At 46.8% G+C, this 21704-nt stretch overlaps 1 protein-coding gene and 1 long non-coding RNA gene across 4 annotated transcripts in view; one reads left to right on the forward strand and one right to left on the reverse strand.

Annotated features, from left to right (window-relative positions):
- The window catches only part of LOC144114188 (uncharacterized), a 139093-nt gene that overhangs the window by 116659 nt on the left and 730 nt on the right, over positions 1–21704 (reverse strand). The window lies entirely within an intron of this gene.
- LOC144114186 (solute carrier family 23 member 1-like) overlaps positions 1–21704 on the forward strand; it is a 93772-nt gene that overhangs the window by 4570 nt on the left and 67498 nt on the right. The gene's annotated exons all lie outside the window — the stretch shown is intronic.

Genomic DNA, 21704 nt, shown 5'->3' on the forward strand with positions numbered 1-21704 from the left:
TCTGTGTGGTCTTCATAGAGAATTTACTGTTCAAAAATGTGATCAGAAAATGACCTAATGCTTCGCATCACATCACATAGCATCACAGATGCCATGGCTCTTTTGAAGGTCATGAATGTTGATATTGTTTCAACTCCTACGATTTTCAAGTTCAGGATCTTTGTCAGCGATGGAAGCATCATTCATTCTGATTCTGTGAAACAAGATTCGACAGTCACGACTTTCTCCTGAGTAGCTGGCAAACGGCAGAAGAACAATTCGAGATAATCAAGCTTACCTTTGCATTGCGCTAGGATGTTGTGAGGGCAGATTGTGTTGCCGTGAATTCCTTCATGCGGCTAATGATTTCCTTAAGGCCATCAAGAACGCTGAGGTTACCATTGTCACTCACTGTTGCATTGAATGTTTACTACCACGGTTTCTGTAGCCGCGAACTGAAATAACTAACCTGCACGAGAAGAAACACATGCTTATTTAGCATGGTTGCCGGCCTGCTACCGTATTGCCCACTGAAGAACCGGTCCGACACCGCTATAGATGTAATTGACCCAGCAGTGTGACGTCACTGGGAAGGTGGCATGGCAACTGTCGAGGATGGCACACATCGCTATTTGAGAATTCGTGGCATCGTACGGCTGTGTCACAGGGAACATGTTCCGCTAATTCGTCACACGACCCCCACGCCGTTTCTTTCTCAAGACGGAACTAGCGCTGAGAAAGTTCGCGGCGCATGTAAAACGCGTGCTCGTGTTCCAGCTTCATCGGTGTAGGCGCCGGCCCACCAGTGGGCTTGTTGTATGCAGACAAGTAGCATCACAGGTGCGTTTCTTCGTGACCAGCGTGACGTCATCCCTCAGCTTCTACACGACCGGGAGTAGCTAGCTGTGACAGAGCAAGACTGCGATTGATGCGGAGCGAATGGGTTGGAAAGTCGGCTCAGATTTCGTGAGCGCACTGACTCGTGGCGTCCCTCTTTGTGCAGTCACGAAAACTAGCGCGTGCGCCAGGGATTTGTGGTGTCCTCTGAGCGCAGCTGCGCCAACTAGTGCCACAGCTCGAGAGGCTGGCAGTTTAATACGCGGAGTGGAAGGTTGCTTGTCATGTTTTTCAATGCTTTGAAATCGTTTGGGATATTGTCCAGCTTGTTTAAATGATATCACAAGTTGGATGAAGCGTTTTATCAAGTGCCATCAAGCATAGCCTTCAAATCAAACACGCGTACGAGCCTGGACTGGCAGGTGCAAGTGGCCTCGTGTTGTTGCGTTTGGGCTGTATCGCGCACTGATTTAAGTGGGTGAAGACAACGATTTCCAAAGCACAGCGTGAGAGACAAGCAATTAAACACGCGGATAGAAACGCTCCGGTGGTGGGCGGACACCTCACTCGAACATGAGAGTATGTGCCGACATTTGGGAATTCTACTAATGTATTTTAAAGCATTTGGCAGGACAGCGAGATTGATTTCCGTGCAATAAAGAAACAAAAAAAAAACTGCGGCTATGGCCGAGAGGTCTAAATCAGCGGCAAACGAAGCTGATCTGTTTCAAGCCACCGCGGATTCGTATGCAGGTCGAGGCCGTAAGTATAAGTTTTTTTCTGCTTGAATGGTACGACGAAACAGCGCTGACGGACGGGACGGAAGAGGAGACAGACACATGCTCTCGAGAGACAGGACACACGCGCTCTTCCGTCCTGTCCGTCAGCGCTTTTTCGTTGTACCGTTCAACATCAACCAACCAGCCCGACTCAGCCCTCTCCTTTTTCCTGCTTTCATAGTTACAGCGCAAAGACAAGACAAAAGAGGACGAGAGAACACAGACGACAGAACTCAGCGCTGTGTTCTGTCGTCCTCTCTTGTCCTGTCCTTCGCACTGTAACTATGAAAGATCGCCAACAACCCGCCCAACAACTTGCTTTTCTGTTACACGCTCTTTTGGACATACCGGGTGTCGAGAAGGGAACAGTTCAAGTAGTTTTCAAAAGTAGGATTTTTTGAGGTAAAAATATTGCTTCCACGGCATGGTATTGCCAGCGCTGGCGGACACCCGAAAACCGGTGAATTATCTTAACTATTAAAATGGTTGACTAATTTTCAATAATTAACTTTTTAAATATTAAAGTTACGCGCCTGGTTGCCATTAAAGATTTGTGGCCGGTCGTTAGTAACCGCCATATCAGTTTTTACCATTTAGAAAACACGATTACCCTTGCCGCTGTGGCTCGACAAAATTTCGCTCGTTCCACTAGTTACGTCCACTGGAGGGGTTGCTTTGCCTGCATGCTTTCGAAAGCGCATGTATTTTCGCACGATACAGCCAAATTTTGTCGAGCCACAACGGCGAGGGTAATCGCTTTTTCTAAATTCTTAAAACTGATATGGCTAGTACTAACCACCGGCTACAAATCTCTAGATGAAACCAGGTGCCTAACTCGAATAGTTAAAAAGTTAATTATTGAAAATTAGTTAACCACCGTAGTAGTCAAAATCATTCACCTGTTTTCTGTTGTCCGCCAACCCTGGCAATACCATACAGCAAAAGCCGTATTTTTACTTCTAAAATCCTATTTTTGAAAATTACTTAGTCTTCCCGGTAACACCTAGTATATCGAACGCTGGGTTTTCGTTCATATAACCGTGCTAATGCTAACACATTAATAAATCGAACACGAAATGAAACGTTATAATATATGCCCCGGTTAGGTTGTAAGTGAACGTGTAGTGCGGTATCTTAGATGACAGGATCGTGAGCCTGTATTTCTGCAAAGCCCTTCAGATTCACAACTTACTGAGAGGCGCCTTGGAAGACACACATGCTTGTATCACGATGCCGCTCCGCCGCATGAAGTTCACGTGCTTCAACGGAACATTTGACCAGTGAGATGCGGTATCCCCGCCTCGTAGCCATCATGATTTCCGGACATAACGACCCTCGATTTGTTTTCCTCTGGGGCTGCACAAAGAACCAGATGTTTGAAACTGAACCGGCTAGTGTGGATAATTAGAGAATCGTTCCCGCGTTCAACCTGCGATGCTGAGGAGGGTTCCATGCGAGACGTGGTGATATTTGTAAGCAAAAACAGACGGAATTCTGAGCACCTGATTTAACGGCTATCCGAAATTATTGCCATTAACATAACGCCACACCGACTTCTTTTCTATCGGTTATGTTAAGAGAGCCTGGAATAAAAAATGTACTTTCGAGACTGCGTTTTGCGTCACGTTAAGAGGAAAATATGGAAAATGCTTTGTTTGAGTGGTAACAAAGTAAAATTTCGTGTCACAACCCCAGGGGTAGAATACCTATGATATAGTCGATTCAACTTCACAGTGTTGACGTATGTACGGGCGGAAATAAGAGAAATAACTCCTTTTCAATGCCTGTCCTCTACAAGATGTAACCATAAGGTATAGCATGCGAGAATATTTTGGTCGGCAGAAGCTTAAGGAAAAAATCAGGAAGTAGCTGCGCAGGAGGCTTTGAATCCTATTCAAAGAATGCGTCTGCAATAATTGCAGAACCATTCCCTAAGTGCCTTTACGTTCGCCCAATCAAGTTGCCCTCATATATATGGGCAAGCATCGAACGGAGAAAGAGCCGGAGTGGGCTCAAGCATGTCCTGTGCACCAAACACAACAGCACGCAGGAAAAAAAAGTACCCAAACTAAAATCCAGCGAACTAGAGATGACAAACTGCCCGCCCGTTCCTGTCCCCGCGGCAAACGACGCCGCAGCGCACAGCCTCAGTGACGGCGCACATTTTGCTCCATTATACGCGCGCGCGAGGGGGGGGGGGGGGGGGGGGGGGGCCTGGCTGGCTGCAGGCGCCCCCGGCTGGCTGCAGGCGGATGCTCACGACGCCGGTCCCTCCTCGGCACGACATGATTATGACGAAAGAGGAATGCTTGGTGCTGGCGGTCGCTGACTCTGTGCCGCTGACTGTGTGAAAGTGTACACTTCATCGGAAGCCTGCTGTTTACCGAGCGAATCTTTCCCGTCGTTTCTTAAAGCGATAACTTTCAGGCTCCGGTTCAGTGGAAAATGTGGCATCCCGTCGGTTACGTGCGGCGCTGAGTCCCAGAACTCAGGATTGGTCGAAAAGGTTTGACCACACACGTGGAGCGGCGGAATTTAAAAGTGACTAAAACATTACATAAACTCTGATAACAAGGTCGCAACATTAATCAAACGTCATTAAGACATGTAACTAATGTAACGTCTTATAGCGGCGGATTTGAAAACTGATTCAAGCACTACATGAATTCAGATTACAAGGTCGCAACATTAATAAAACGTCATTAAGACATGTAAGTAATGTAACACTCTTATGCTACCTCTGGCATCAAGACTGCCGGGATCGAGGCCCTCGGTAGCATATAAGAGCTTCTCGCAGAGCTTCCGCCCTCACCGTTCGATCACGTTCCTACGTGGCACTCCCGGTAATACAGGACGTACTACGTCCGCCGCTATGGACGAGGGTGGCGCTGGTGAAAATTCTCAAGGTTCGGTTACACCACACATAAATAACCAAGAAAGCAGAAGATGGACCAGTCGTCGCCGTAGCTCAGTTAGTAGAGTGCCGGACGCGAAATTCGGAGGTCGTGGGTTCGGGTCCCACCAGCGGCATGTGGTTGTTTTCTCCTGCTTTCTAATCAATTATCTTTAAAATAATTACTCTATTAATAACTCATTCATGAAAACCAGAAATTAAAAAATAAACAAAATATCCGCTATGCTCTTTGGTGTCGGTCACTGTTAGCTATCGTCACGTAATTCCCTGATCTGTAACTTCTGAGAGTGCTGCCTTCAGTGCCAGGACCTTGCTCTTTTTTTCCCACGCAGCAATTGTGTGGGATAAACACTTTCCGACTTCGCTTCCTGTTTATCAAGGGTTGTCGTTAGACCTGCGCAGGTGTTTAAGTCATCTGCTTTCATCAGGATTCTTTCAAGGTCGGTGACAGAGGCTGCAGTTTTGAAAAGCTCTTAGTGCGGCTTGTTGTAGCCGGTCACGACGCAGCTGCTATCCTCTTGGCAACAACCTTCAGAATTATTAGACGGGCTAGCTTCCTGGAGTTGATAATTCCACACACCTTCCCTGCTATTTCATCGTGTATAGCTTCATGTCGCTAGTTCGTAGAGGTAGCCTCCCAGTCGCCAGGTCACCAAGCGTCAGTACAGACGTAATACTGGTCTCAGCCGAACAGGAAAGTGGCACACCAACTCCTTCGGATTGAGGGCATATAAACGGCTCGAATAAAGACTGCGTACGTACTGTCGATGCAGTGACCTCCGGACTTACGGACCTGCTGAAAGCACACTTTTTGGGTACCTTTCGCGTGCAGTGGTCATTTTTTGGTTTTGAGAGTCGTTCAAAAAGACAGGCAAATACTTCAGGGACGGCACGAGGAAACGTGCAGTTCCCGGGAGTAATTCGCACCTCTTGCCCGTTTGCAACGTGCTTGTAGTCACTGATAATATCGTCATCCTCAAAATGACGCTCGCCTACCTCAGACGTGCGAGACAGCTGTTCCTGCGATGCAATATTTGTTCTCAGCTTACAAGCCGGCTGTCATCGCGAACCAGTGTGAAAAAAATGACGATCGGTGGCATATTCTGTAGCTACTTGTGCGGCCGCCCGCAAAGCACGATGGCAAGTTCAATACTCGCTTGAAGTCATCAAGTGCACAGATTTCACCACAAAGGAGTTTCACAATCAATACGAGCACCCTCCACGCAAAAACCAGCTTGAAAATCCGACTAGCCTGTCGTTACTGCAGCGAGCGAAGCTTCCGCGCCGGTAGACGATTTAGTAAAGCTCGACTATAGCGCCACTAGTTCCCGCGACCACCACTTCAGCCACCTCCCGAGCTAAGCTGCGAAACTGACTTGTCTGAAAATGTTTAACGAGACCGTATATCAAGGACTTCAAAAGTATTTCACAAATGAAGCTATGCTTCTGGTCGGGAAGTTTAAAAAGACTGCCGCAAGCTTCCCCACCTCATGTATGTTTGCAGCAACAGTACAGTTTCTATCTAGTAAATCCTGGGGACATAGCAACTCATCACAAAACGTGCATAGATTTACTTTTTGAAACAAAGCATGTGGTTTCAAGTGTCTCTTGTGTATCCAACTGCTTCAATGACCATAAAACGATGGTTGTGATGTTTAAACATTAATCTGCATTTGGCTTTCAACTACGAAAACGACAATGTCTCGATGATGTTTCGAGTTAGGATATCGTTGATGCGGCATAAAATAAACAATGTCTTCGAGTTGTACTCAATATTTTTGTATTTACTATCCGACGCGAGTAGACAGTCACTGCCGCTAAGAATAAAATACACAAAGTGTAATGATGTAAGGAAAAGCCAAAAACCAAACTGCGATAAACAAAGCCAAACAAAGAATAGCTAAACAAGGCCACAACGTGCTAGCACACTTAAGTCGAATTTAACAAATCGGAAGCCATTTTTTTTCTTTTTCGCTTGTTTCTGCAGACCGCCTGCAGCAGTCGTAAACTCTTCTCGAGAAAAAGCGTCACCCATATTCTCCAGCTACGGGCGACAACGAGCGGCGCAGGACAGACGATTATTTTGTGCTAGAGTGCGAGACACCTCCAACCAAAACATTTTATACTTTGGTTAGGTTGTGGTTGGAGATGTTTCGCAGGTTACTATAAGTTATCAAACCCAACCAGACAGGCAATTCTGTCGAAATGTTTAGTTTTCAGACTTAATTATTGTGCGGACGCAAAAGATAACAATGGGAAGAAGTTGTTGAGCAACATATTGCATTCTTTTTTTATTCGTTCACGAAATAGGGGGCCGAAGACGACGAGGCAGTAACTCTATTTAGCCATGAATCTGAGATGACATTTGCTAATAGCTATATTAATTGCCGTCAACAGCAATCGCTTTAGCCAAAGGGCGTGACATACAAATAGCGGAAAGCGCCCGTATCGGAACATCCACAACATTGCTGCAATTTATTTTTATGGCTTCGGCAGGATTTGCTTTCACTAAACAGCGTAGATTTTCTGCAGGGTGCAAATCTGCACCCATCGGTGGCCACTGCACCAGCTGAACACCATGAGCTTTGAGCACAGCGCTTCTCTTCGGGACAACTTCCTTCCCTGCGCCTTTAAAGGACCATTTATTGCAACATGACAGGAGCCCGGTTCACACCACATGGAAAGTAAGCACTGTGCTCGAGATCATGGTGTTGGGCAGTTGCAGTGGCCACCGCAGGATGCCGACTGAAACCACATCGAAAAAGTCGAAGGTTTAATTAAAACAAACATGATGGGGTCTAATTTCAGATATATCAAAACTGACACCCTGTGAGGAGCGATAAAATAACTCACAGCTATTTCGTGTATGCACCGAAGTGGTCGGTTGTTCCCTCTACTAGTCGCTGAGACGTCATTTAGCTAAAGTGATTGCTGCTACAGTAATAACTGCAGTTATTAGCGAGTGTCCTCTCAGGCTGATAACTGAATAGTTTTATTGCCTCGTCGTCTTCGCTACACCATTTCACGTATGATGGCAATCGTGGACTGCAAGCTGCTTTCCAGTTTTACGCGGTCAGACGGGCAAGCGGGCACACACCGCAAACGACTTAATTTTCACGAAGAGCTAATATCCGCGTTCCTCGCGAATCGCGCGCAACTCGGGAAAAATCGTTCGCGTGAATTATTTAGGCAAAAATTTCAAATTATAATAGGGCACAAAATTCTTATCTCAGCAGAGCACGTCGTTCGTGTCTGGACTACGCATCTGATGCATCTATTTATGTATGCATGGAATGATAAGCAAAATAAAGAACAACGTTGCTGCTGATTTCGACGACAGAAAACCTGTGCCTATAAAGTATGGCTGAGATATAAAATCCCAATTCTATCCCATAGTATCAATAGAATGTTTGGAGTTCGAGGTTTTCCTCATTATTTAAATATAGCAAGTGTTTCTTCGATTTTTAAAGGTGGTAATGCACAAGCAGTCAGCCGACCTTTATCGGTATTGCCAGTGATTTCCAGTGTTTGAAGGTGTTTTGAACAATAGACAGGAAATTTTTTTCAGTAAATATAATGTATTAAATGACCTGCAATACGCGTTTCGAAATAAACGATCGTCGGAACTAGCATTACTAGACATCAAGCGTGCCATAATCAATAATTTCGAGCGTAGACTTTATACACTTGGCTTATATCTTGACTTGAGGGAAGCATTCGATTTCGTGTATCACACCATTCTGTTATCTAAACTAAATATATGCAGTGTGCGCGGAATGGTTCTCGATTTAATACAGAGCCACTTATCCGACCGGTATCAGTACGTCAGCGTTTATCAAGAATCATCTTCATATGCTAAAGTAAAGAATGGTGTTCCCCAGGGGTCTATTTTTGGACGGCTACTGTTCATAATCTATGTAAATAATCTTTGCAGCGTACCAAACTCTCGAAAAATATTTATGTACGCAGACGATACTAACGTTTTTGTCTTGACTGACTCACTAATTCAACTTCAAAGTTATATTAATCATTGCTTGAAACTCCTTTTAGCGCTGGTTTAACAAGAATAACTTGCAGCCGAATACCAGCAAACATGGTATATGATATTTGCACCCATAAATAAGCCAATCACCTCCAATTCTGAGCTTATTTTTCATGGCGTAAATTAAGAGCTGGTTAAGTATCAAACACTTTTTTGTGTGTGGCTTCAGCACGCCTTGTCATCGAATGTTCACTAGCGGCAGAGTTAAGTATAAGTCAGTAGGTTGTCTTCATAAACTAAGCCCATTGGTACCACAATGGCTTAGAACGTCACTATATTAGATGCTTTTCTACTCCAGAATGTCTTATTGGTCGCTAATCAGGGGAACAACCTCGCAGGGCAATTTTCATAAGCTGCTTACGCTACAGAAGCGAGTCTTGCGCATATTTGAGAACTACCATGAGCATTCAAAATATTTTCCGACAGATCAACTATTCAAAAAATTCACTGATAAAGGCTAATCAGTTATGCTGTTATAGGCCCTTGCAACACGTCCAGGGCAACAAACTTCATAGCGCAGCAAACTCTCCTGCAGAGTATTGCTTGCGTACACATAGCAGAAGAATCCTTTATAGTCAGGACAAATTACGGTAGGCACCACGTAGAGTTTAAAATACCGTCTCTACTAAATCGCACAGCAAAACTACTACATTTCAGCAAGCCGATTCCCAAAAAGTTATTCAAGAATGTAACATTGCAAGAAAATATTTAATTCGTTTGATTTTTTTTTTCTGGTGCCCTTTTAGTATATATGGCATTTAAGTGTTGCTTGTTTTATCCCATTTGACCCCTAAAAAAGGAAGCAAAAATTTCGTCACCTGCATAATAATTTCAATGCGCATGCGGGACCATGCTGATTTAATATGGTACTGCCAACTGAAATCTGTTTTTTCTCGAGTACTTTGCATCTTTTGCTCGTCTGAGAAGTCTCCTCGACATGTGTTTTCTTTAAGGTTTTTTTTTCCTAATTTCTTGAAACAATTCCTCTTTTATTCTAATTTTATTCCAAATATATTTCAGCTCAATCCCAATACTATTGCAATTCTATTCCATTGTAGTTGGTTCAGTTGTAAGTGCTAGTATTGCCTATTAACATTTCGTATTTTCACGCTTTTGATGACCACACCATTTCGACCAATCGCGAATTTCCTAACACCGCCACTTTTTGGGCAACATGCACACCAGTAAGTCATGGGTGTCTCGTCGGTTTCATTACGACAAAACTTCTGCCGGAAACGATGCCGCCTATGTTTCCGACGATTTCATTGTTCGTTCGTGGGTACCTTTCCCCTTTTGATTTCTTTTTTTTTGTCTCTTCTTTCCACAGTTACACTTTTCTTAGGTTCTTTTAGGCGCTCCTTAGGTAATATTCTTCCGGGGTCTCGCACTGCTTTGTAACCATTACCTTTTGCTGCTATGTGACCATTGCCGAAACCACGTGGCTAATTAAGCCTGGGAAACATATTGCTATTGCAGCGTAGCAGCCACGCTCACTCACTGTGGGAAACTGTGGTGAAAAAGAATACGACGACCCTGTGGTGCGGAGCTCGTTCTCAGGCCGAACGCTTGGCTGGACCATTGTTGCGCGTTGCAAACTCATAGCGTTGCATATTGAGCTAAGCCACAACCCCCTCTTACATTTGATAAAGTCTGCTATACCTTCCCGCTCTCATCCTGGAGCTCCGTAGCCGCACCTTAGCGCCGACATCCCTTATTCCCGAAGTCACCAGCCAGACATTCCCCGTTCCTTCGCCGACCATCCTATATTCCGGCGGGCTCCGGCAGCGCGACCCCAGCGTCTTCAGCAGCGCCGATGACCACGATGTCGACGACTGGTTGTCGCCGTACGAGCGTGTCAGCGCCTATAACAAATGGGACGATGCCACCAAGCTCGGTGACGTTTTATGCTATCTCGCCGACGTGGTTAATTTGTGGTTCCGAAATCACGAGGCCAATTTGCTTACCTGGTCTTCCTTCAAGACGAGATTCTCGGAGGTATTCCGCCGTCCAGCTGTGCGCAAACTGCGCGTGGAGCAACGCCTCCGCGCTCGCGCTCAGCACCCCAGCGAAACATTTACGAGTTACATCGAATATGCTGCCGACCTATGCAAGCGGATCAACCCATCGATGCCCGAGGACGACAAAATTAACAACATCCTTAAAGGTATCTCCGACGACGCGTTCCAAATGCTGCTCGCCAAGAATCCGCAAACCGTCGTCGATGTAATCGAACTTTGCCAAAACTATGACGTCCTCAAGAAGCAGCGGGCTTCTACTTGTCGTTCCAGCATGCCCGACGAGTCGCTTCCTGCGCCAGCGGTCTGCAGTCTCGCTTCTGACCCGACCTCACTGCTTCCTGAGATCAAGGCCTTTATACGGGAAGAAGTGGCTCGCAACTCTCATTCCTGCCTGTGTCTTGAGATTTTGAGCCATCCCTTAATCCCATGCTTCGACGCGCCATCCAAGACCAGGTCGCCGACGCTTTGCCCTCCAACCCTCGGCTTCCGCCTGTGACCGCCCCGCTCACCCACGCTGCTGTTGCCGCCAGACCCCGGCGCCCTGACACCTCCCCCCCCATTGCACCGCTGTCACCACCGCTTCGTTACCCGCCGCCTCGCCGCGCCGTTATGTACCCATGGCGCACCCGGGACAACCGCCACCGCCTCATCTGTTATGCCTGTGGCTTGCCGGGCCACGTCGCCCGGCTTTGTAGACAACAGGCGCCGGGTTTCCGGGACGAGGCACTCCCGTACCGCTACTACAATGAGCCTCCTTCGCTACCTATTTCATCCGGCCCCTCTGCGCATAGAGTGTCTTACTATAAACTAGAGGGAAAACTGGCGGAGCTGCACCTCAGCCACCATGGGCGCTCAGAGCATCATGGGGCGATTAGCTACTGGGTGCGGGACAGTCGTTTTTTTTTCAGGAACACAAAGTGGCGTTACTGAAATGTCCCGTTCCGTCCACGGCGCGCCCCGCGCGCAGACGACTTTGGCGCAAACGTAGTGCGAAAAAAGCCATAGTACCGAAACGCAACAACCCACGACGCCAATAAAAGGTTTTTGGCTTCCGAAGTGCCATTAAAAAACCTTTGGAAGTGTTTAAACAAAACCTTTTTTGCAAACATATTTCTTTTTTAAAATTCGTTTGTTAAGCATGAAATGTTGGTTTTGTGCTGTACAATAGTTGGGCAATAGCAGAGCAAGCCATCGCTTATTTTGGGCAAACTTTACATTTGCATGCTTTTGTGCTCGTTTGTTGCACTTTATAGACAGGATATTTAATGTTAGCGTATTCTTGATTATCAAATAACGTTTATTTTTTCATTATTTCTTGGCCAAAAGTTGTGGTACTGCAGTCAGTCGGTAGCTCACCGCTTCATGATGCTTAGAGCGTCCATGGTGGCTGAGGTGGCCTCGAGGGAGCTCCATGCAAACTCCCATAGGCAGGGCGCGAGATTTCCCTCTAGTTAATAGTAAGAAACTCTATACCTCTGCGGACGCCTTCCATCTTGACCGTTCTCCATATTTTTCACGCCGGTCCCCTTCTCCTCGTCGCTATCTCTGTCCCCCGTGCGCCGTCACTCTCCTTCCCGCTCGGAGGAAAACTTACAGCCGCCGATCCGGAGGCAATAACTGCGCTTCTATCGAACTCTCCAAGTCCTCCGTCTTCCCCCGCCAATGTTAGCGAAGTGTCTCGATGGCGTCGCCGTTCTAGCTCTTGTGGGCACAGGCGCTGCTGTCTCACAGTATCTGTCATTAATACGAAAGCATTACTAGGCTATGTCTGCAGCTGACGTGTCCGCCAAAAGTGGACGCAAAATGTGGAAGCAAAATGTGTCGCACGATAACACGCCATCAGCTAGTGTGTGGTAGTCATTATTGAATGCGTATGACAATTAGTATATGCAGTGTCAGATCATTCTCATGGTCATGTGAGTCATCGTAAGTGAGTCATGAGTAGTCCGAAATCGTAAGTCATGACCGGAATTGTAATCAATGGGGTCAATACCAGAGTCATTGTCTGAAGAAGGAATTGAGTCTTGGTCATCACAATCATTAGTCATGACCATAACTCATGGAGACAAAATGAGTCACGAAAATTTCTCAGTAAGGATTGAATGTGTATGACAATTGGTATATAAACAGTGTCAGATCGTTGTGATCATTTGAGTTATTGTTATTGAGTCAAGACCGGAATCAAAATCAATGTGGTGATGACCGGAGTCATTGTGTGAGGAAGGAATTGAGTCGTGGTCATATAAATCATTAGCATTGATCATAAGTCATGTACACAAAATCACAAAATGGTCCCAGAAAAGCGATGAGTCATGGTCACAAAAAATTGCTGAGTCATCGGTCCTGAAGTGAGTCGTAACCAAACAATGTGCTGAGTTATGGGTCACCAAATGGCTCACGGCAAGTGCTGAGTCAGGTGTCACAAAATGGCTCACAAAACTGCTAAGTCATGGGTCACAAAATAGGTAACAAAATGTGCCGAGTCATGGGTCACACAATGGGTCATAAACAGTTAGGCTATCGATTAGCTCAGCTAATACAGCATATACAAAACGAAAGCTGACGGCGTTCATTGTGTTCATTAGAGTTTGCGTTTACAACGTTCTAGACTCCGATGACTTTGAGGAAAGTAAGGGCGTATAACTGGCTCCCTGGTTCAGGGGATGCTCAATCGCGCTTTGAGGTACGTGGCGGTGGTGAGAAAGAGAGAGGTGGGCTGCATGCATTAGCGCTGGCAACGTTGTGGCAGGCACGCGGCACTGCAGCAATAGGCCGCAACGTTCAATGGGTGACCAACCTCTCGCGATCAACCATTAACTGCAACCTGCCACACTGGCAGGGTAGGAGCGCTGCCTATTCAGTGAGCGGAACGCGCTCAGCGTTACAGAGGCCAAGCCGCGTCTGTGGAGCCCCTGCGCAGCGACGGCGAAGACTCGGCTCGGCGTTGCGGCGATGTCACGCGATGCGTTGCTATGGCAGCGGCGCAGCAAGGACGTTCAAGGTCCCCACAGACGCGGCTTGGCGTCTGTAACGTTGAGCGCTTTCCGCGCACTGGATAGGCAGCGCTCCCACCCTGGTAGGTGGCAGTTAAATTAATGGTTGATCGTGAGAGGTTGGTCACCCAGTGAACGCTGCGGCGTCGAGTGGTAGCATCGGAGGTCGAAGATTGGCGGTTAGTTCGTAAAGGAATTGGTAAATTGTGTAGAAATGTTAAGATTAACAGCTACCAAAGTCATCTAAGGAATTATCAAATTCGACTAGGAGCTACCAAAGAGGCCTAAGGAGCCACCAAAGAGACTAAGGATCACCAGAGTCGACTAGGAGCTACTAAAGAGCCCTATTTCTACATAATAGTAGTATTTCTAAATAAATAGCATTAATGACTTAAAAATTGTACTAAATCTTTCTGCGCCATGCACAATTAATGTATTTTTGTTCAAATATCTTTTCACTGTAACCTTTTCTTGATATGTATCAGCACTTTCTCTGAGCCATTATTGATGTTGTATTTTCTTACCTAACAGCGCTTCATTATGGTTATTAATGCACACTGAACACTTTCTTTCTTCCTACATTCCTTACTGCAATTTTCTTTCAGTCACAAATTACAGTTATTGCTGTAAAACACTTGTCAAATATTGTCTGACTTTTTGTAAGTGTTTCTGCTTTGCCTGTAAAAATCTCGCCTGGCATTGACAGTATTTCTAAACAAATAACTAATAAACCGTTATCATAGTCCACTAGGAGCAACCAACGTCGCAGCAAACGCACATGCTTTCGCATTTCTCCAATGCAGTCTCTGCAGTGCCCTCAAAGTTTTTTGCGCCGCCCTTTGCCGAAAGTTATGTAAAGTGACGACGCCTGTTTCGAACTTTGCCTCCGAACTGCCAGCTCGCACTGCATTCAACCTCTGCCAACGTGCACAGTTCGTCTTGTTATCCAGGGAGTTTTGTGCATCGCTGAGTTTCTCATGTTGTCCCGCTGTTCTCACGCTGTTACTCTGGGCTGTGACTTTCTCACCCGTCATCATGCGATCATCGACTGTGCCCGTTCCATCATTGAACTGTCTCCGCTTTGTCCCGACCTCCCATGTGACGCCTCTTCCCGTACCGGTAAAATGGTGATAGCTGAAGACACTGACATTCCTGCCTTCTCTACGGCCCTGGTGCCCCTCTCGTGCGCCCACTTTTCTAATTCGACTGTTCTCTTCAATCCGAGTGATACTGCTGCCTGTCGCCACTGTTTCCTCGTTCCTTTTTACTATGTGCGTTAGCCACAGAGAAATTTTCGTCAAGACCCTTTTTCATGCCCACCAACGCTTATCCGTGGCGAATTCCTGGCACATGTCTAATCACTCGATCACGTTTTTACATAATCCGTTTTTCAAGACCCAGCTCCTCTCCAGATAAATTCCATCAAGTCGCCTGCTGCTGCTTCAAACCAAGAGTTCGTTTCCGTTTTTTTTTTTCTCGTTCTATCGATGCCAGTCTTTCGCCAGCCCAACGCGGTCAGCTCATCGCATTGCTTCAGCGTTTCCGCCCGTCCCTCGACTTCCCGCACACATCTCTGGGCCGCACATCCGTGGTCGTTTACTGCATTGACATCGGCACGGATGTCTTTTTGCCAGCGCCCGTATCGTGTGTCCGCCACTGAACGCAACGTCATTAGCAAAGAAGTGGATATAAATGCTTCAGCGCGGCGCCATCCAGCAGAAGCCCCTGGGCCTCTCCTGTTGTTATCGTAAAGAAGGAGGGATCCGTACGCTTTTGTGTTGATTACCATCGACTCAACAAAATTACGCGAAAGGATGTGTATCCACTTCCTCAGTACAATTCCCTTGTCTGCCTGCAAGGCATGGCGTTCTCCGCGCGGTCGCTGAACCTGCGCTCCGGCTACTTGCAGGTGCCCATGGCTGCTGCTGACCGGCAGAAAACGTCGTTTGTTACGCCCGATGGCCTCTACGAATTTAACGGGATGTTGTTCGGTTTGTACAACGCGCCGGCCGCATTCGACTGCATGATGGACACAATCCTCAGCGGACTCAAGCGGACCACGTGTCTCTACCTAGACGATGTCGTCGAGTTTTCTAGACACATTTCGTCCCGCCTGGTCCGCCTCGAGCGTGTCCTACAATGTCTGACCGACGCCAGCCTGCAGTGTGAATCTGACAGCGTGCTGCTTCGCTGGCCGGCGGCTTGCCATATTGGGCCGGGTCGTCTGAAAAGAAGGCGTTCTTCTCGACCCTACCAAGCTGCTTGCAGTCGTCGAGTTTCCTCGAACGACTTCACTGAAAGAGCTGCGTAGCTTCTTAGGGCTATGCTGTTACTTCCGCTACTTCGTGCGAAATTTCCCTTCCATCTTGTCTCCTCCGACTGAGCTGCTTGCCGGCGACCCCAACCTCTCCTCTTGGACACCAGCCTCAGATGCGGCCTTCTCCACGCTCCGCATCCAAACCTCTGCCATTTCGGCCCCAGCCAACACACTGCAATTCACTCTGATGCCAGCAGCGTGGGCCTTAGCGGAGTCCTGACACAGCGAAAGCCCTGCTTCACTGCACAGGTTGTTGCGTATGCCAGCCGCACTTTGACCAAAGCCGAAAAGAATTATTTCGTAACGGAGAAAGAGTGCTTAGCGATCATCGGGGCTATTTGCAACTTCCGACCTTACATATATGGTCGCCCATTTTCTGCCGTAACCGATCACCATGCCCTCTGCTCGCTGTCCTCCCTCAAAGACCCACCTGGCCGTCTTGCTCGTTGGGCGCTGCGTTTGCAAGAATATGAGACCGAAGTCGTCTATCAATCTGGCCGTAAGCATTCTGATGCCGATGCCCTATCCCTGCACCTCTCCCCTGGGACTTCAAATTTACATCTTTCACCACCAGTGATTCCTTTTCCCTTGACATTGCCGACTTTCCATCTGAGCAACATCAGGACCCCGGATCGCTTTTCTCCTCGCTCTCCTATCTATGTCATCTACGCGTCCTGCGGTCCGGACTCTCCGCCCTCAAGCCCACCACTTTGCAATACGGAGCGGCCTGCTTTAACTCCGCAACTATCTTCCCGACGGACGCAGATGGCTCCTAGCCATTCCTCGGCACCTCCGTTCCGACATATGCGCCTCACTTTATGTCGACTCCTAGTCTGCTTCCGCCGGTGTGGGGAAGACTTGCACGCGCCTTTGACTCCGCACCTACTGACGGAGAATGTAACGCTTTATCTGACAGTAGGTTCGCTCCTGCCCAGAACGCCAGAGTCGCAGCACCCCTCCTCACCGTTCCACCTCTCCTATGCAGCCCTTTTCCTGCCCCACGCACCTATTCGACCGCGTTGGCATTGACCTCTATGGGCCCGTGCCCATCACTTCTGCCGGACACCGCTGGGTCATAGTGGCAGTGGATCATCTCACCCGCTACGTAGAAACCTCATCATTGCTATCCGCGTCTGCACAACACGCTGCGTCTGTCATCTGTCATCATCTCGTTTTGCGCCGTGGTTCACCTAAGGAAGTGCTCAGCGATCGGGGCCCTGTCTTCCTCTCCGACACCATCGAAGCACTCCTTCGCCAAAGCCGCATTATTCACCGCTCTACAACGGCCTACCACCCGCAAACAAATGGTACGACTAAACGTTTCAACTACACATTGAGTGGCATGCTGGCCACGTATGTCGCATCAGACCGCTCAATTTGGGACCGCATTCTCCTTTTTGTAACATACGCTTATAAAACTGCCACACTGAGTACAACCGGATTCGCTTCATTCTTCCTTCTTCATGGCTGCGAGCCCACCTGCACCACGAATACCGTGCTCCCGTATCGCCCTGATGTGTCCGAGTCCCTGACCCTTTTTCAAGCAGCCACATATGTTGAAGAACGCCGCCAGCTTGCCCGCTCTCTTACCAAGCCGAACCAGAATCGTCAGAAGCACCTTTGGGCTCCCACCAGCCCGATTCTGTCATATACACCAGACTCACTCGTATGGCTTTGGGTTCCGCCAACCGGTCCCGGTGCCTCCACGAAACTCCTTTCCAAGTACCGAGGCCCGTACCCTGTCGTCTGCCAGACCTCTCCAATGAACTACATTATTCAACTGCTGTCGCCGTCGCACAATGCACGCCATCACGGCCGTGAAACAGTAGACGTCGACCGTCTCAAGTCATGCTACGATCCACCTATCGTGCGTGCTTCCTTAGTCGTCAGGATGCCTCCTTTTGCGCCGGGAGGTAGCAGCCGCGCTCACTCACTGCGATGAACTCTGGCGAAAAATAAGACGACGACCCTTTGGTGTGAAGCTCGTTCGCAGGCCGAACGCTTGGCTGGACCGTTGTTGCGTGTTGCAAACTCAGCGTGTAGCAGATTGAGCTAAGCCACAATCCCCTCTATAATAAATTGCGATCTACAGTACTTGTCACTGAATATAATTATATTTGATGCGATGCGTAAGTCAAATTTATTGCTAGAAAGCTCCAACAGTCGCAGGAAGGGGAGCAGATGCGCTAATCCTTTCACCCGCAAATAATCCTTGCCATTTTCTTTCTACCTAAGCATCTTGCAAGAGTTCTGGCAAGAAAATTCCGCTCAGCATCGCAGTTGATATCATAATTTCGATCAGGGCTATGTGTGCGCTCGAACAATCAGACTTAAGAGACTCACTGGCAAAAATTACTTGCAAACACACACGTGCGGAACGGGGAAAACCTATAGGTAGTACGAAGATTTATGAAGCACTAGTGCCAGAAGAAAATAGAGACGTTTTCCTGCTGATTTGAAGCAAGCCCTAGAATTCCCACTACTTAAACGTTAAAATGCTACCGCCGCAGAGATTTGAATAACTTGATTGTCTTTCCTCACTGCACGTGCGACGCCTTTCCACTTACACTATTTTTGTAGCCGAGGCATTTCCGACTCACTGTGCAGTGGTAGACTCTTGTTTCACCTTCGAAGCTGAAACGCTTTTTCGTGCAATAGAATCCACAGAAAGCGCACAGAGGTGCTCCTAGAAAAAGCGCATGGATGCTATTTCTCATCGCTCCGATGTTAAAAATAATGTCTAGCTATCGTTACAATAAGTTCAATAAAATTTTAGCGCGTTGAATGCACGAAAAAGTTTGTATGTCTCCGAGCGGGTAATGGCAGTAAAGTTAACAATAAGGCTGGCTACGTGCACACTGATGCACACGTGCGAAAGTGCAGTGACGTCAGCGCAAAGATCGATTTCCTCTACCGTTGTTATCCCCCTCTCCTTTGCCTCCTCCTATCACGGACTTGAAGACATCTGACAGTGGTTAGTGCGCTTCAATCAGAGTCGCCGGTGCTTTTTCTCTAGCTCAGGCAACGTAGCTTATTGGATTATGCCAACACGTGTCCGGTAGAAGGGGTGAGGTGAAGGGCGAGAGTGGTTTTGAAGTCATGCGGTGAAACGTCAGCGCATATCATGCCTGCGAGCGCCTGTAAATAAGCATCTTGGCCCGTTTGAATGGCAGTTTTGCGCATTAGTGCTTCGAGAACACCACGTATTTTGGTTTTGTGCTTCCTCTCGGTGCATGATGAAGATCTACCGCGCTTTCCACACTGCGGTGGTGATCAACAGATGGTTCGTCAACCTACCCTTAGGCTTTCACAAAGCATTTTTGTTTATTATTCGCTTCACTTTTCGAACAGACTTGTAACTATTCAATGCGGACTAGAATGATGCTTAGGTGACGCCAGTACGATTCTCTTTTACATTTTATGTGCAGCATATTTCAGAGACTAATATAGTGTGGCATCGGTGCAATTTAAACCCTCGCGCGGGTCTCCGTTAGCAGTGTAGTTTAAAACCAGTCCGCTTTTTGGGGGCCTAGGCTCATGAAATAATGTATAGTTCATTTTAGATCCAAAATCGGAATTCCATAGTTCATGCTCATTCCCAATCCGTCACATCGGTTTCACCCGTTTTTAACAGGGAAGCCCTCAGCGCTGCAGGTTGAGCCGCTGATGCAAAGCATACCGACAAGCTGCTATGTTCCTGTGGGGCTTTTACATCGTGATGATATGAGCCTGCTTGCTCAAAAGTTTAATGACAAGGCTAATTCCGGTTTCAGTATAACTGCTTCCACAAAAAGTAATCCCTAGCAGACTTCCACTTAACACCAGGGCTAGGGAAGCCTGAGGACGCAACTAAGTATCACTTTCCCCAGAAACTTAGACAATAAATTGTATTGCCAATTGAAAAACAAGCAAATCAGCAAACATAGCAGATGAAAGAGGAAAGTTCATGCAGCATGCTTAGCGAAAGTGTACTACCCCGACGCCCAGTATTTAAAAAGAAAATGCTCTCGCTCTGTGCTGCGCATTGCCGTACAAAAAAAAATACTTTAGTATCGAAAAAAATGGAACGCGGGAAGCCAATTACTACATTGTTGTAGGGATATTAAATTGTATCGCGATTAACATTCGAAGGTGCGATGACTACTTTTGATAGGAGAAAACTAATCCCGCCTGCATTTTTCTCTTCAGTTAAGTATAATCAAGTATCGTGTTGGTGGTCGAATCGTCGCATTCGCAATTACTTTGAGCCTGACGGTGGTCTCATGACCTGCTTACAACATAACAGGTAACAAGTGTCGCAGCACTCAGGCGCCACTTACACGCAATGTTCAGGGAGAAGGACGACAAGCTTCGCGATTCGTTGAGGCAACAGGTACCGCCTATGCCAAAAATATACAACACACCGGATTTGCTTGCATGAGTGTAATATTTCTCGCTTTGCAGCGTTACAAATGTATCGAAGGTGATATGAACACTCGTCCTCTTCCACTCTGTAGCATATGACTGCAAAAGGTGCTAGGTAACGCCTCTGCGTGGCTTAGAAGCGAGCCTTTTGGGCTTAACATATTTGACAAATGCTGTACTTGCGGCTCGCTCTGACTTGCGCAGCCTTGGTGTGAAATATAAATCTGCTAAGCATGTTTTAATTAATCATAATTAAAACCATCATCATCAGCCTGACTACGCCTATTGCAAGACAAAGACATTTCCCATATTCCTCTAATTAACCCTGTCATGTGCCTGCTGCGGCCACCTCATAGCTTCAAAATTCTTGATCTTATCCGTGCACCTAACTTTCTGCCGCCCCCTGCTACGCTTGCATTCTCCTGGTATCGAGTCCGTTACCCTTAACGATCATCGGTTACCTTACCCTCCCAATACATCCCCTGGCCAAGCCCAGTTCTTGTTCTTGAATTCGACTAGGATATCATTAACCCGCGTTTGTTCTCTACGCACTCTGCCCTCTTCATGTCCCTTAACGCTACAGCTATCATTTTCCTTTCAATAGCTCCTATATGTTTCAATTACGCCTTAATAAAACTGCACTGCTTTTATGTTAAAGCTTACAGGTTAAACCACGCATAAAATAACCCTCGCTATCGTGTTCTCAGTTCAGAGACTCGCAAGACACTTCTAAATAATTAGGTCTACCTGAAGTGCCATCAACTGGAACTGAAATCAGTCTGCTACTAACCACGGATATTTTTTTGAAGCAGAAATAACATTAATGTATGAGGGCATGACAAAACCGGAAACACTCGGACAAGTGACCGTTTCCGTCAGAAATTCTATATATATATATATATATATATATATATATATATATATATATATATATATATATATATATATATATATATATATATATATATATATATATATATATATATAGGAAAAAACTGGGGAACTGGGGAATGTCTTATATACATATAGAGCGTTTCACCTAAGACTTTACATAATTTTTACAAATAGGCTTTTTCAGTTAGAAGAGCGCTCTTTCGGCATAGCATTCTCAGCGGTGTAGTACATTAGAATACAGATAAGACGTGCTAACTAGCAGGTTGGCTAACAAATATTCAAGAGTTAACTCTTTAACTATTACTGTTAGGCTCGTAAATTATTGAGAGGCGTGTAGCCGACCGTAAGCAATATTCATATCAACTTTTTGAATTCCGAGAACGCAGTTACCCTCGGCGCTGTGGCCCAATGAATTTTGGCTACATCGCTCCAAAATACTGCGCTTTCGAGAAGCTTGCAGACAAAGCAATCTCTAAAGTGCCTGTAGAGAGAGAGAGAGAGCGTGCGTGCGTGCGTGCGTGCGTGCG

This window comes from Amblyomma americanum, chromosome 1 (assembly GCF_052857255.1).
Source record: "Amblyomma americanum isolate KBUSLIRL-KWMA chromosome 1, ASM5285725v1, whole genome shotgun sequence".
Lineage (NCBI taxonomy): Eukaryota > Metazoa > Arthropoda > Arachnida > Ixodida > Ixodidae > Amblyomma > Amblyomma americanum.